Here is a 5747-nt window from a genome sequence, read left to right on the forward strand (position 1 = left end):
TGTGCCTGGTGGACTCTGGGTTAAAGGTGATGACAGATGACACTGATTCATGTTATGCTCAAAATGTGACGTCTTTGCATATATTTGGACATTCCAAAATCCATCTGTGAAAGTTGCTTGTCGCAGGTACTTATCATCAACGCTGCAGTGAAGTTGCTGCACGTGTAGGATTATCACTGAGTTTTGGAAATGTTCGAAAAAATGTTGTTAAACTGCAAATTATTTGCATGTTAACTGCAAGGCTGTTGCCAGCTGCTGCATACTATCAGTGCACGTACATGTCTGTTGGCAGGAAATACAGAAAAGAAACAGACAGGTAGACAAAACACACAGCAAAAATACAATATTGCATTTGTAAGTCCTTGCACTGTCAGTGGTTATTACTAGCAACATTTTGGCAACATTGCAATCAACAACTATTGCAACATTTTTGTCGCACAAGAGAACCATAATAAAACATCATGCATCACGCTTTAAATGGAAATGATCTGCTGCTCAGTGCACCTCACAGAAGTCAAACTGAGCCTATTCAAGCCTAAAATGTGCTCATACGAGAGGACTTTATACACACAGTTGTACAAAAGTGGGACTTTAAGGATGCTTAACCATATTTAAAAAGTGATTTTGCACAATATGACCCCTTTAAAGAAATGTTTAAAGTCTTTGTGAGTTTCTATTCATGTGTTTGTACGTTTTCCCAACCTAAAGGCCCACTGCGCTATAATATCTTCAGCCAGTTTAACTGCTTTACTCAAGACAACCTTGATGGTCAAGTTACAGGACAGCTGAAGTACACGTGTTGATTTGAAGGGGCGATGTTTTTAAACTGCATTTCTAAAATATTTTTTAATATAATGAAGGTAGATCCATCCAATATTCTGTGAGCTTTAAGCTGGGAGACAATAGCTGTAAATAAATTAAGGGCAACAAATTGCCATTTCTTGCAGTATTCTTCTTGTGTACATATCAAAGTATGAATTTGCTCAGATTCCCTTTGGTTTGAAGGACCACCTCATACAATGCTGCACCATGTTTCTAAAAGGAACTTGTGTGGTCAGAAGGTTTGTAAAGTCCTGTTCTCACTTTCACAGATATGCCTGAAGGATGGTCCAACATATTTTTATGCTGATTCAATGTCAAATCTTAATCTCAGTAGATTAATGACATTTGCACGTTGAATATCCCAATTCCTCACAGACACTCTCCCAGAAGGTTTTCGAAAATGTGGAAGGTTTCAAATCCATGATCTTCCGGGATGGATATCCAGGAACATGAGAACAGGTCTTTTAAGGCGTTTAAATGAACTGTAGCTGTGTTTGTCATCTAATAACAAAAGGCCATTGAGGACAAATACAGTGTTAATCCTTAAACTGTAGGGGTGTAACAATACACTAGATCCACAATGCATCTATCACAATTCAATACACACCATAATATATAATATATAATTGCATCACTGTTCCCACTAATTATATACAAATTAATTGTGGATAAATGTTTTAACTTTAAAGAATCTATTTCCTGTATAGTTTATAAATGATTTATAAAGGTCATTATTTCTTCAGTCCAGTAGTTGATTCTTTTATACTAATTAAAAAAAAAAAAAAACATAATTCGATACAGGCTTCATGATAAGATTATCATGATTCACAATGTATCGTTACACCCCTACTGAAATCAAATCCACAGCCTGAAATGTTTGTGATTTCATATTTTGATATTGTCAGTCTATTTTTTTTTAATAGAAATGATTTTTAACTTAAATTTACTTTGTATTTTTTTTCCCCCATCTTTGGGTTTTGTAGTCTGTACTTTTCACATTTTGCACAGTGTGGCTGTGTTTGCTCTCTAACAGTGTTTCTCGCTCCGTGTGTGTTTATGATTTACTAGAAGGTCAGAGGAATGGAAACTTAACCAAAAAAAAAAAAAAAAGAGTTATTATTAATGTGCAGACATCCCCTCCTCACTGGAGTAATCTGCAGAGCACGAGCGTAAACCACAGACATGTACTATGTGCATCACCATGCACTGCTGTGGGGAAACAAAACCAGTAACAGCCCATCAAAACTCTATTTCCATTCACCGTACAGAATTTGTGCTCTGTCGTCTGCACTGGAGGCGTGTTTTGACCACACTTAGTTGGATGATGATACAGATGTTGGTCATAAGTTTGAATACGATGAAAATGATGATGATGTCAATGGTGACCCAAAAACGCCTTTTTATTTTATTTTGGGGGGGCTTTGCTGGCACTTATTAGTACAGTGGTGGAGTCAAACTCATGTTGATTGTACTATTGGGGGGGGCACCAGTGTGATCATTTAATGACCCGCGAGCCTTCCCTTTTTGTACAAATGGACAAACGTGCGGAGGAGGCTTCGTCCATTGTTTATGTCGCGTCAGGGTGACACGTTTTGAGGGTTTGAGACTTCGGGCCTCACCCCGGCCCTCATTGTAAAGTGTTCTGTGATCTTGCTTGCACTTTTTTTCCCCCCATTTCCCAAAAAGAAGAAAGTAATTGTAAGTACGTGTGTGTGCCTGAGTGTGAGTGCACTTTTTAAATTTTATCTTTGCATTTTATTTATTTATTTTTCCAATGTGATTGTCTGTTGTAAGCGACACTGGATAACCATGAGTTTGTATTTTTACCTTTGGAGGAAGATGAAATCTTCTCGGACATTTTTTAACCGCACCCTCTCTCTCTCTCTCTCTCTCTCTCTCTCTCTCTCTCTCTCTCTCTCTGTGTGTGTGTGTGTGTGTGTGTGTGTGTGTGTGTGTGTGTGTGTGTGTGTGTGTGTGTGTGTGTGTGTGTGTGTGTGTGTGTGTGTGTGTGTGTCTGATACCTGAGAAAGCTTTGAAATGTGGACTGTGACCGCACTGCTGTCACTCATTCTCTGTGAATTCATCTGGCTTTCTCAATCTGCCTGTTTTTTTTCTCTTCCCTCCCTCTAGTCATTTTTTTTCCATTAAAAAGATGAGATTGAAAAATGACCCCTACATCCGTGTTGTCATTTTGCTTGTATGTATGTTTTTTGAATTAATTTGCTCTTGTTCCTGCAGTTTAAATCGCTTTGTCTATTTGTTTTTGTCTGTGCGCATGGAGGGATGGCAATCGGCTTGCCATTATTATTATTATTATTATTATTATTATTATTTGGGGAGGTGATGGTCTAGTGGTTAAGCATTGGGCTTGAGACCAGAGGCTCTCCCCATGTGTAGTGAGTGCATTATTATAAAGCGCTCTGGGTGTCTGATGGAAGATGGAAAAGCACTATATAAATGCAGTCCATTTATTATTATTATTATTATTATTATAGCACAGATATTTTGTGATATAATTGTCAATAAATAGGCAGAAATAGAAAAGTAGTTTTGAAGATTTTTTTAAGTATTTTTTTTAAGGATTTGCATCAGTTATATCAGTAAACAAATGTGCAAAACTTGTACTTTTTAAACTTTTGATTTGATGACAACCAAAACATTGTTGACACATTCTTGACTTATTCTTATGAGTTAAGGGTTTGTTTGTCCTTGATTTGAAATAAAAATAAAATAAAAAATATACCAAGCTAATTATACCTAAAAAGAAAAAAAAAAACAAACAAACAACAAAAACAAAACCCATAATCCCTGTAATTAGAACCATGCATAAAACAAACTGAGCTTTCTGAAACAACTGGATGGTAAGAATGTACTGAATAATGCTCATGTAGAACAGGATGGGCCTTTTAAGAGTAAAATTAGAAAAGAGCTCATGATGAAATGGGCAATAAAAAAAAAAGTAAGTACATTTCATTCCCAGCCTCAAATGCACAACTTCTCTCCTCTGGACAGCATTATCGCGCTTCTGCATCTGGCCTGAAAATGAAGAACAGAGGACAAAAGAGCTGTGATTGTTTTCTGCCGGTGCTGCAGACCAGAATATACTTTGCTATTCAGGGCAGGTACAGGTTTGCTATTTGTGATGTATTCCTGAAGATGAGACATTCATCATAGCTGCTGTGTTAGCCAGACCTGGCTGAGCAACAGCAGAGGGGTGAAATCAGACTGATCAAGTATTTGTCCACCACCCTGCCCCCCATCTTTGCTGAAACTGAAAACCTGAGTACACTTGGGTCCTTAGGGGCATATAGGAATTTTTTAACCATTTGCTGAAAGAAAAAAAAAAAAATCCTCCATCCATGCTTTTGGCAGACCTCCACTCTTAGCCAAAAATCCTGCATGCCACCCCCCCAGCCCCACCCCAAAGAAATCTGTGCATGCAAACATGTTTCCACACACAAACACTCGTACAGTGCACAGCCTCGAGCTCACATGCTCTTATGAGCTTCATTACTCTGACCTGTCTCCCTCTGAGGATGCTCGTGCAGGGCTTCTGTTGGCCGCCCAATGCAATAAGTACATTTATTTTTGTTTAGACCCAGAATAAGCTGGTATTTATATCTGCGTGAGGGTTTCTATACTGTACATCATTGTGACTACTGTACTATGTGTTCCCAGCCAATTACCACATCTACCAGACATAGTGAGACTGCCTGTGCCCTGCCAGCCAATCACGGAGTGGCTCCGCATTGCCGGGCTGGAGGTGGTTGCTATGGTAACCAGGAGGCCTGTTTGCATGGTGGCTGATGGAAGAGTGATGGATTACAGTAATGGAATAGAGGAAGGGAGGAAGACATGGAGGGAAGGCATGAAGGAAGGTAGGGAGACATGGGAAGAAGAGATGGGGAGGAGGGATGGAGAGAGAGAGAGAGAGAGAGAGAGACTCATACATAAAGATATTGGAAATGTATGAATGCATCTGAAAAGAAGCGACTTAAAAAAGATGAAAAAAATGAGAGAAAATGGCAAAGGGAGAGTGGGGGTGGAGCAGAGGGAGAGAGAAGATATTGGGAATGTAAGGGTTTTTTTTTTTTTTTTTGGGAGGGGAGAGTGTGACTGAATTCCACTCCGTCTGTCTTCTGTCTGTTCTCAGATGTGTGTCTGGCCATCTGTCCTTGGAGCAGACAGAGGTAAATGTGAGGAAGGATGTAGCCTCACCTTTTCCCCCTCCTGAGCAGCTCGGCAGTCACATTTAGTATTTCCAAATGCAAGAACCTGCTGTAAATCAAACTCCAAATCATGAAGGCCAAGAAGGTTCAGCACGCCACATGGACACCAACTTCAACAGTGTGCCGTGTGAAAATATCACAGTTTGGGACCATAGACTAAAAAATAATGAGCAAACCTTCCGTGACTTCACACATAGAACATTTCTGAAGAGCGATTTTGAAGCTCAAGTGGTGTGGCTCGACATGCCGCCATCTTGACAGTGTCTGACTCCACGAATCCATAAATGAGTAAAGAGCTGAAGTATGGGTAAGACCAGTGTGAGCTGGGCAGGACGACTGAGGCCAGAACACCCCCGCCTACTTCTGTATTACCAGGCAAGCTAAGGCTAATAAGCTAGTGTTATTTACCTGGTTCTTTTATGTAAAATTGTGCCCCTTAGCAAAAACCAAACCACTGTATTCCTCATTTTGAGTTTATTCAAGGTCACTTTAGAAACCAAGCCTGGGACCCTCACAGACAGAGTCCATCTTGTGAAAAGGCCCCTAAAATGAGTCATACACCACATTTTATACCTTGCGGGTGTTAACATGGGTGTGGTTTAGTCTCACATTTCTAATGTTACTGGCTCTCACTAACAGGGGGAGGTCTCCCTGTGTCTGAGACTTGGACACATGATAAAGTAAAACTTAACTTAT

At 39.7% G+C, this 5747-nt stretch overlaps 1 long non-coding RNA gene across 1 annotated transcript; it reads right to left on the reverse strand.

Moving 5' to 3' along the window:
- Positions 1-2594: 2594 nt before the first annotated feature.
- LOC117508218 lies at positions 2595-4960 on the reverse strand. Its single transcript, XR_004560016.1, has 3 exons — positions 4950-4960; positions 3492-3494; positions 2595-2726 (listed from the first exon to the last, which is right to left on the reverse strand). It is a non-coding gene; the product is annotated as an uncharacterized LOC117508218 (long non-coding RNA).
- Positions 4961-5747: the final 787 nt, after the last annotated feature.

Source organism: Thalassophryne amazonica, chromosome 4, assembly GCF_902500255.1.
Source record: "Thalassophryne amazonica chromosome 4, fThaAma1.1, whole genome shotgun sequence".
In the NCBI taxonomy this organism is placed as follows: domain Eukaryota; kingdom Metazoa; phylum Chordata; class Actinopteri; order Batrachoidiformes; family Batrachoididae; genus Thalassophryne; species Thalassophryne amazonica.